Below are 11,672 nucleotides of genomic sequence, written 5' to 3' on the forward strand. Positions count from 1 at the left end.
TAACTACATCACTCGATCCACACCCCAGAGTGATGTAGTTATACCAACCTAAGGGCCGGTGTACACAGCGCTATGTCAGAAAAAGAGCTTCACCCACTAATGTAGCTACTAACTCCAGCAGAGGTGGATTAATTTATGCCAGTGGGAGAGCTCTCTCCCATTGGCATAGAGCAGCAGTTCTCAACCAGGGGTCTGAGGCCCCATGGTGGGCTCGCGAGCAGGTTTCAGGGGGTCTGCCAAGCAGGGCCAGCATTAGACGCACTGGGGCTCAGGGCAGAAAGCCAAAGCCCCGCTTCCCTGAGCCTGAAGCGGAAGCCTGAGCAGCTTAGCTACATGGTGCCCCCTGTGGCGTGGGGCCCCAGGCAACTGCCCTGCTTACTATCCCCAAATGCTGGCCATGGTTTTTATATGCAGAAAAACAGCTGTGGCACAGATGGGCCATGGAGTTTTTATAGCATGCTGGGAGGTGGGGAGCCCAGAAAGAAAAAGATTGAGAATCCCTGGAATAGAGCATATTTGTTAAAGTGTTACCTTCACTGATGCAGCGTTTTAAGTGTAGACCTGCCCTAAGTTTGCTTAGTAGCCTCTTGTGAGGGACTTTCTCGAAGGCTTTTTGAAAGTCCAAATAAATTACATCAACTGCTTCACTTTGATCTACTTGTCTATTGACACATTCTAAAAATTCTAATAGATTAGCGATGCACAATTTTCCTGTGCAGAAGCTGTGCTATCCTATCATGTGTTTTATAATTCTATGTTTAATCATTGCTTCAGCCAATTTTCCACAAGTCTATAATTTCCTGGCTCTCTCACACACAACCTTTGAAAAATACATGTGCCAATTTGCTACTCTCCAATCCTTTAGTATAGCACTATTTTTAATGAGAGATCACATATATTTGTTAGCAGTTCAGCCACTTCATTTTGAAGTTTCTTCAGAATTTTTGCATGTATACCATATGGGCTACGACTGGGGCCTGATCCAAAAGCCACTGAAGTCAATGAGACTTTTCCCACTGACTCAATGGGGTCTGGAGCAGATCTGTGTTTTTCTTCAATTTCTAAGTTTGTTCCGCTGCATCTTCTTTTGACATCTCTATCTGTGAGAGTAGTAGAGCTAGTAAAAAAAATCAACTCCCCCCGCAATGAAAAATGGCCTGTATTTTCAATAAACATTTTCTAATGGTGTTGTTGTTGTTGTTGTTGTTCATTCAAAACATTCCAGTTTTCTGGAAAAATCAAACAAAAAGCACCTGAAAATTGGTGGGAGGTTGGCATTTGAAAACTGGAAAACAATCCCTGCCAAAGCAGGTGGGATTAGAAGCAGTAGCCTGGAGGTTAAAGGTGCACTCTGCTATTGCTCATCTTTTGAGCCAGCTGGTATAATGCTGCACATCAGATTGTGACAGTTAGATGACCAGGAAATTCCCCAATGTGAAGATCTGTGAATGAAAATGAAGGCTGTGAAGCAAAAAAGAAATGGTCTGAATCCAGGGAGAGGGGATATTGTGTCCTCTAGAACTTTGAAGCCTTTCCATTCCTGTCAGCAAGTTCTAAAATACAGGCAGTGTTCAGAGATGCAGCAATAACATAAAATCCCTCCACCAGCCGGCAAGGTTGGAATTCCCATCTGTGTATGTTGCAGGCACAAATGCAGAAGTAACTGATGGGAAAAAAGCAGTCGTATGATTGATGTTCTGGGTGGGTGTCTCCTCTGTGCAGAAGTGCATTGGGAAATGCACTGACTCACTGTGGCTTGGCTATCCTCCTCCATCAGCAGCAGAGAAGACTTAATAGCAGCAGTATAGTGCCAAGAGGTAAATGAGTGGTCAGTTTCAATCTAGGCAAGGCTAACCTGTGCTCAGTTTGTGCCAGGAATAGCTTGTGGTCTTTGTGTGTGCCTGGCTGCAGATCACCATCCTATGCTCCTTGACACGGTTTCATCACATTTAGCCTGTCAAGGAGATGTCTGCTTAGGATCAATGTCTGGAGCATGGGCTGGAGAACATGTACAAAATGAGGCTGCTTTATCTGACTGGGGAGCCATTTGTTCTGGGTAGTGGGGGCAGTTGCTTCCCCTCAGACCTTGGTTTGCACACCCCCTTCAGAGCGGTTTACCCCACACAACCCCCAGAGATTTCCTAGGTCTACATGCTCCATTATGTAGTCTGCTTTTTGCCCCCTCAGACTTTGGACCCAGTCATTAGGAAAGCAATAATTGCTAGTGTGTCTCATTCGTGATGCTATTTGGAACAGAGAACGTTCTCTGTGCTGACACATCTTCCCACCTGTCCTCTGAAATTTTCTGAAATTCAGGCTGTACAACAGCTGTATTGCGAAGGAAGCTGTCACCAAGGCCCCCTGAGTAAGAGGGGAAACTTTTTCCACAGAGGGTGGCTTAGAAAGTTCACAAACGTACTCCCTGTGAAGTAAAGACGTAAAATGAATAAGGCACCCTGCTCTGAGTCAGAGTTTATGGAACTTCTTAAGTTTTTACATGATGAGCAGAATTTCTCATCGGAGAGGGTGTCAAATCTGACTCAACAGATTTTAATCATACTTTCAAAAATTATACCCGTTAAACAAAATATCCTAGCACACAGGGAATTTAGGCCTGGTCTACACTGGGGGGGGGGGGGTCGATCTAAGTTACGCAACTTCAGCTCCATGAATAACGTAGTTGACGTTGATGTACTTAGATCTACTCACCGCGGTAAATCGACAGCTGATGTGCTCCTGTCGACTCCACCTGCGCCTCTCGCCCTGATGGAGTACCGGAGTCGATGGGAGAGCACTGGATGGTCGATTTATCGCATCTAGACTAGATAAAATGACAACACTGGATCAATCGCTGCCCGTCGATACAGCAGGTAATGTAGACAAACCCTTAGGTTCAGGAACGACATAAGTGTCTGTGAAAAGAGGGATTAGAATAGAAGCTGGATTTCAATCTTAAACACGTCCATTATGCTTTGTGTTTCTATAATGCTTTCTACCCAAAGATTTCAAAACCAAAGTAATGGTTTTAGCCTCACAATAAAACCCCCACCCCATTAGTATGTCCAAAAAAAAATACTGCTAACCAGTTACTCTCCCCCGATCAGAAAAATCCTATTAAAATTGAATAGGATTGAAACCAATGCTATAGAAACTGCTCTAAACACTGTAAAGTTTAATAGGGAATGAAAGGTTTTCTGGAGGTTGGTTTAACCATTCTATGGAATGCTATAGCAAGTATATAATTCTCTTATCATGGAGGCTGAATAAGACACTATAGTATTTCAGAAAAACCCCGTAGTTCACACCACATGAATTGTTGAGGGGTGTGGGGAAACACGAAGTGAAAACTGTTGTGTGAGGTCTCATTGAATTATTAAAGATATTCTGGGCAATGAGACGAGACCTGAGGTTAAGGAAGAAATGTTCCTCCAACACTGATATCTGAAATTTGGCCATTTGGTTCTTCTTTCGGATCCCTATTCTAAACAAATGACTGACCATGTTTACCCTAAATTTGCAGTCCCCACAGATTATCGCTTTGAATGAAACACAAATGTGGCCATCTCCAAGGATTCACGGAGATGGATAAATGCCCTGTTGGCTATAATTACAGAGAGCCATGCCCAGAAATTCCAACACAAATCTGGATTTTTCAGCACGTATTTCCACTTCCTGCCACTGGCTAGTTAACCAGTACAAGTCATGATTTAGAAGTGGTGGCAGTTATAAGAAATGTTGAAAAACCATGATTTGCTGAGCAACACTGAAAAGGAAAATATGCTCTCAGGGTAGCCTTGGAAACAAATGGCCCAACTAAGTACTCCTGAGTCAGCCCTCTGTACTGGGTGGGGTGTGGGGATGGAATTAGAACGTTATTAATGTCAGGGAATATTCAATCAGTAATGAGAAGACACACTGGGGAATAATAGTCAAAAAGGGAACTAAGATGCATGCCAGGAACAGCTCAGACCTGTCAGAAGAAGAAGCAGTGGGCATCTCCCACAAGGATGCTTTCACAGTGAAGTCTCTTGTTTCTCCAGAGAGATTTAGTGTGTGTGTTTTCACCATCACCATGTTGTCATTTAGCACTGGAGCACCGGCAAAGGAAACAGTCCAGGTGACTTCCCTCCTATAGGTCATGCTATTCCCCCTGGAACTGAGAGCAACCTGCTGACATGTTCCATTTGGCGAGGCATGGTTCCTCCTGGCCAGCCTTTCCACAACACCTCCCTGCTGTGTGTCCTTTCCCTGCGATTCTCCTGCACTAATATTGCTGGGGACTCTGCAATGTCAGTTCTTATCTTCTCTCTGCTGACTTGTCCCCAGGAATCATAGAATCATAGACTTTAAGGTCAGCAGGAACCATTATGATCATCTAGTCTGACCTCCTGCACAACAAAGGCCAAAGAAACTCGCCCACCCACTCCTGTAACAAATCTCTCACCTATGTCTGAGCTACTGAAGTCCTCAACTTGTGGTTTAAAGACTTCGAGGTGCAGAGAATCTTCCAGCAAGTGACCCATGCCCCACGCTGCAGAGGAAGGCGAAAAACCCCCAGGGCCTCTGCCAATCTGCCCTGGAGGAAAATTCCTTCACGACCCCAAATATGGTGATCATGTGGGCAAGACTCACCAGCCAGACACCCAGGAAAGAATTCTCTGTAGTAACTCAGATCCCATCCCGTCTAACATCCCATCACAGGCCATTGGGCATATCTACCGCTAATAGTCGAAGATCAATTAATTGCCAAAATTAGGCTATCCCATCATCATCCCTTCTGTAAACTTATCAAATTTAGTCTTGAAGCCAGATATGTCTTTTGCCCCCACTGCTTCCCTTGGAAGGCTGTTCCAGAACTTCACTCCTCTGATGGTTCGAAACCTTTTGTCTAATTTCAAATCTAAACTTCCTGATGGCCAGTTTATGTTCATTTGTTCTTGTGTCTACATTGGTACTGAGCTTAAATAATTCTTCTCTCTCCATGGTATTTATCCCTCTGATATATTTATAGAGAGCAATCATATCTCCCCTCAGCCTTCTTTTGGTTAGGCTAAATAATCCAAGCTCCTTGAGTCTCCTTTCATAAGACAGGTTTTCCATTCCTCGGATCATCCTAGTAGCCCTTCTCTGTACCTCTTCCAGTTTGAATTCATCTTTCTTAAACATGGGAGATCAGAACTGCACACTATATTCCAGATGAGGTCTCACCAGTGCCTTGTATAACGGTACTAACACCTCCCTATCTACTGACTGGTCCTCTCCCACTCTCACTGTCTGCAGCTCCTTCTCCACTTAACAGGCTCTCTAACGGAGGCAAGGAGGTTTCTAGCCAAACCCCAAAAAACCCCAGCCCCTACTTATAAGGTAACACAAGCCCATTTAAACGATGCCAACATATTCCCTCTTTCCTGACTCCGTGGCCTCAGCTGTGACCTTACAATTATCTGGTGCATTAAGGATCATCAGGACTAGCTGGGGAATCCGAATATTCACAGATCTCACACTTCAGCAGCAGCTATGCCTGCAAATGCCTGACCTGCACTTACTAATACAGGCACAGGAGTGACGCTGTGACTCGGTAGCAACCATCCTGAGCTGCTTCACTACCCTACAAAATGGTAGGCGGCTAACTGCCCTGGTTTCAGCTACACTGAGTTTCTGGTGGGATTTAAACTAAAGTCACTAGCATCTGGACACATCATGCTCTCTATACTGGCCACATTTAGGGTGTGCCCAGTTGGCTCCTAGCCATGTTCAGTTGGGAGTGCAGAACTTAACATCACCAAAGGCAACTACTCACAATGCTTTTAAGAAGGTGATCAAAGTATCATCTTTGTCCATGGCCTTTGCGACACCATCTCAGCTCGTGATCAAATCTCTGACAGGCTACAAGTTAACCTTTTCTCAGTCTATAGCTGCTGACTTTGCAGATAAGAATATAACAGCTATACTGGATCAGACCAAAGGTCCATCTAGCCCAGTATCCTGTCTTCCAGAAGTGGCCAATGCCAGGTACCCCAGAGGGGATGAACAGAACAGGTAATCATCAAGTGATCCATCCCCTGTCGTCCATTCCCAGCTTCTGGCAAACAGAGGCTAGGGACACCATCCCTGCCCATCATGACTAATAGCCATTGATGGACCTATCCTCCATGAACTCATCTAGTTCTTTTTTCAACCCTATTATAGTCTTGGACTTCACAACATCCTCTGGCAAGGAATTCCACAGACTGACTGTGCATTATGTGGGGGGGGAAAATAATTCCTTTTGTTTGTTTTAAACCTGCTGCCTATTAATTTCCTTTCGTGACCCCCTAGTCCTTGTGTTATGAAAAAGTAAACAAGGAAATGATATTTACTCTTTCTCCACACCAGTCATGATTCCATAGACCTCAATCATATCTCCCCTTAGTCGTCTCTTTTTCAAGCTGAAAAGTCCCAGCCTTATTAGTCTCTCCTCATACAGAAGCCGTTCCATACCCCTCATCATTTTTGTTGCCCTTTTCTGAACCTTTTCCAATTCCAGTATATCTTTTTTGAGATGGGGGAATCCCATCTGCACACAGTATTCAAGATATGAGCGTATCATAGATTTATATAGAGGCAATATGATATTTTCTGTCATTTTATCTATGCCTTTCTTAACGATTCCCAAAATTCTGTTTGCTTTCTTGACTGCCGCAGTGCAATGAGTGGCTGTTTTCAGAGAACTATCCACAATTACTCCAAGATCTCTTTCAAGATGACCTTGAAACAAATCACTTTTTTCATTTTCCAGATCAGTAGGTCCCACACATTTCCTTTTCAAGAGAGGACAGAAGGATTGCAGTGTCTAAACTACCAGATGTTTAATTACTTTCTTTTACAGAAATCCTCAGTCAGAAGTCTTCTCCAGGTTAACTAAATTCTATTTCCCATAAATGGAAATGTTACCAGCTGATTGCTGAAATGGAGTGAGAGAAAAGTTTTCCATCTGATGTTGGACCCAGCTTGGTCACATTAAGGTGAATGAACTGAAAAATCAATTATTCACTCAATGCTACTTCTAATATCTATTAAACATTTATTAATCCTATATAAACCATTTATAAATAGAATCATCATATAAAGAGGGGGGAAATTATTATGTTTTCCTAATTTTTCCCCTACCTCCCAAAGCAGAGTAATGGCAAAAAACCCACTTACATGTGGAGAGAGAGGGTAATTCTTGGAAATCTCAACCTCCATTGTGGAGACTGACATCCGTTCAAGGAAAGCTATTTGTGAATTTTAGTTCCATTTATGAGAGGTAGGATTTGATTCAAATTGACATAACCTATTATTGAGGATGTCTGTAAATGATTCAAGTCATTAAACATTGGATAGTTTATATACAGGAATCTTTCGATCCTCACGGAAGAGGGGCATGGGTGGGTCTTGCTAGTCTGGGACACCAATAAAAAATGATGCTCCAGTACATACACAAAGGTAGCGGTTACCGGTTGACAGAACGCTGACCTGGATCCTTGCAAAGATCAGATTTGTCCTTGAGCCAAATTGGTGTCACAGAGGGCACGGTGCACTTGAAGGAACGAAGGCTGAAACTTGATATTTTATTGTCATCTTTAGAGTAGTGGGAGCTGTCCCTTTTGCTGATGCTCCTGACAGACCAGCTGTGCATTTCCTAAGGTTGGGGAGAACTGGAAAGATCTAAGTTAAAATGAATTGGACTTAAATCTCATCAGAGACCTGAATAAAAGCAACACTCAGGCAGCACTCCAAATAACCTCCCGCCATTTTATAAAATGGCGAAGGAGCTCTGGAAGGCCAATAGTAACACCCAATATCAGTCCCAGGGCTAAAATGGTAAATATAGGTCAGTTGTAGGTTAACAGCTGTTCCTGTGGGTAGTTTGGGTTTTTTAGATGAAGTGTGAGATCCCTTAATGTTCCAGTTTTCTTTCTGGCCCCTCATCGGTCCACACACCAAAAGCATGTGAGGCAAGTTGCAGCTGAGCCTCTGGGCTGAAGGGTGGGGATACCGTGGGCTGAAACTCCAGATTTGTGTCATCTTCCTTGGCATAGCTCGCTGTAATTATAGGGAAAATACCTGTTATCCTGATTTGCCCAAAAAGTGTTGAGAAAGAGGCCACGCTGGTATCATGTCTGCAGAACTATTTGTCTAACCCGCACCCTTATGATGGGTGAAACTCCAGCAGAAAAACTCAAGGTGGGTTTTTTGACATGTTGGTTCAGATGGCTCATTATACTACCCATAGCTATATAACTGTTAGGCTGAGCATTTCTCAGGGAGGTAACCAAGCAGGAAAGCTGGACCTGACTTTTGTGTTTCATTTGGAGTTTCTTTATGAAGATAAAGCCAAAGCACAGGATGGGAATGCGGTTGGATCCATTGCTGTAAACTAGGATAGGGGAATCCACTTGCTCACAAGGAGAGAGAAGAAGCTGCCGCTGCTGATAGAGACCACCCCAAACGTGCAGAGAACACAGAAAACCCAGGGGAAATGGTCTTCAGATGAGCCAGCAGAACACTCACCCCAGCTAGCAATGGTGACACACATTCATTAACATTTGCCTGGTAGAATATTGTAATTATTCTGGCCACTAATGCTGGGGAACATCAGACCTCTAAGGTTCTGGGAGGACTCCAGGTATACCAGGGCTCAGAGACAAGTGCTGAATGTCTTGCAGCTGCTAGGCCCTATAGTTGCTAGCCCTGATAGGTCCCACGAATAGCTTGGACACAAAGCTAAATGAAGAGGTATTTTACTAGGGCTAGCAGAAAGAGGCAGATATCTACACTCCAAGCCAACCCAAAAACAGAAACGCATTCAAAATAACATTCCAAATGCAGTGTCTCTAATAAACAAAGCCAGTAGCCCACTGCCCCTCCTTTGCTTCTCTTTGAGGGTGCAATCCTGCCAAGGTGCTCGTCTCTATTGACTTCTCTGGGAGCAGAGGGCACTCAGCATCTGGAAGGAGCAAAGCCTGAGGGAAGAGCTAAATCTGCTATAAAGAAGAGGATGTCTAAGACCAACTTTTCATTACAGCTGAGGGCCCGACGGCCGAGTCCTCAGCACCCACAACTGAAGCTGGATTTTCAGCCCAGTTCCGCCCCCATCCAGACACCTAAATAAGGGTCGTGTTTCCAAAAAAGGGCAGCTCTCATTGAGAGACAGATTTTCGGTGCCTTCTGCAAATTCCGGCCCTTAAAGAACATGGAGTAAGTATCTCCTGCGGAGGCTCATATCTGTGTGAAGGGGCATCTAGTCCAGTCTCTTCCAGAGAGGGTCAAGACTGAGTGTGAAGGTGACTCAACATCCGAGAGTGAAAGTAAGAGTATGCACCTTTAGTCCAGGAACTGTGCTATGTTTTGTAGAGGTCCTTTTTCTTTTAGGGTCAGTGAACCACTTGCTGTCTATGTGAGACACTTGTGGGTCATTTCCCTCCCCCAGACAAATCTGTTTTACACTGGCTTGCAGAAAAATACTGACTCAAACTCCCACGGCATGTGTTAACTCAGGGTCAAAGCTGTAGCATCCCATAGCTGATCTGTCTGTGGTATGTATCGTGCTGCAGCAGCTACTCTGCTGAGGGTGACTAGCAGGAGTGATTCCTTGAGAGAGCCTTCAAGTAATTAAACATGTATTCTTTTTTTAAAAAAATTCAGTGCATTCTTCTTATCTTTTATTTCCTTTCCCCTTCAGATCTGAAAACCCTAAGTGCTCCAGGAGAAATGAGACATGCAGAAAATCAGATGTGTATCTCGTCATTTGTGCATTCACTGAATTTGCTCGTGTAAATTAAGCATGCAAATGAAAGGACAAGTTTTTGCACATGCAGTCATGAAGCTCTGACCCTTGGAGTCTGTGGAATTTGTATTTGAGATGAGAAAAAGGCAGCACTGGTTTTGGGCAGCTCTGTAATATTCACTTAAAATACTTATCTTGCCAGATTCTCAGCTAGTGTAATAACAGCATAGCTGCATTGAAGTCAATGGACCTATGCCAATTTAAAACAGCTGATGATCTGGCTCATCGAAGTTAGAGTGAGAAAGTAATACACCAAAGGTTTAATCATTGAGAGACCCACATATATATTCTTCACTGTGTTATTTCATTACACCCATGTGACATGGTTTCTAGTTTCTTAGATATGCAGCTTGTTTTCTATTTAAAGGATAATGAACAGCATATCTGTGTGCAATATATTTTTCAAATTACATTCCCAATGTCCAAAACATGCACTGTAATCAGGATCTTATTTTTGGAATCCAAATGAATCATCAAAGTGCTTCTAATAGCATCCAGGGGAGAATCAGATCAGCTTTTTGTGTTTATGAGACATCACAGAAGAAATTAACTTAAAGGCCTTGAGAATTTATGCTGGGTTTGTTTGTTTTTTTAAAGGCCTCAGAGAGTTAAGCACCTAACTCGCCTAGGCTCTGAAAATCTCAGTCTCACGCTTCAACTTCAGAAGGCTGACATTTGGTATTCTGGGTCACAGAGAACATTTTGCCGATATGATCCTTGAATCTTTTAGGACTTGAAAATCCATCTAATTTTATAAGTAAATCCTGTGGATCCTAATAGCAACTAAACTAATATAGATTGCTCTGAAATCCTACAGAGTTCAATAATAATAATAGCTAACTTACGTAGCACTTTTCCTCAGTAGTTCTCAAAGCACTTTTTACAAAGGAGATCAGTATCATTATCCCCATTTTACTGATGGGGAAACTAAGGCAGAGACAGGCAGAAGTAACTTGCCCAAGGTTAGCCAGCAGGCCAGTGACAGAGCTGGAAATGGAACCCATGTCTCCTGCATCCAGTCCAGTGTGCTATACACTTGGCACCACTACCAATAGGGGAGACTGTGCCTTTTAAAGAATTTATATATCATCCTGTTGAATTTAAGGGCCTATTCACCTCTTAAAGCAGGTTTACGCTGCTGAAATATCATTGGTTTCAATGGAATTACTCCTGATTTATACTAGTGTGAGTGAAAATCTAGCCCTAATAAAGAATAATATCTGTGCTAAACAATTCTATAATTGGCTTAATAATTCTATAGACAAATGATTACACTTTGGGGGCTTTTTCATAAATGTAAATGTGCGTATTTAATATGAATTATATTAATATTTGGGCTGGATAAAAGTATTTGCTCTTTTAAATGGTTTTATGTAGTTTTAGGATGCAGTGGGACAAACGAGTTCCTCATTATTATTATTATTTATTATTTATTATTGTTTATGTTAGTGCATAGAGTTCCCAGGCTCAGCTTCCTATTGGGCTGGCCACTATTTAGACACACAGCCAGAGCCCGTCCCTGTCCCCAATGGATTACACCCTGAGGCAATGGTACTGAAAAGACTTACGCACATGGTTAACTTTATGTCCTGTAAGAGGTCCTGTTGACTTGAATAGCAGTGCTGACACTGCATAAAGTTAAGCATATGCATAAACAGCATTTCCAACTCTTGTGGGTTTTTTTGAGTTATCACTTTTTACTGCATTTCTTAATGCTTAGTTCCTGGAATCCATAGATGGCATGAAAACCGCAGCTTTCATTAAATAAAAAAAAAAGGTAAGTTGCTCATTCTCATTTCTGAGTCCAGTTCTGTTCAATATCTTCATCAATGATTTAGATAATGGCATAGAAAGCACACTT

Source organism: Dermochelys coriacea, chromosome 17 (assembly GCF_009764565.3).
Source record: "Dermochelys coriacea isolate rDerCor1 chromosome 17, rDerCor1.pri.v4, whole genome shotgun sequence".
NCBI classification, from domain to species: Eukaryota; Metazoa; Chordata; order Testudines; family Dermochelyidae; genus Dermochelys; species Dermochelys coriacea.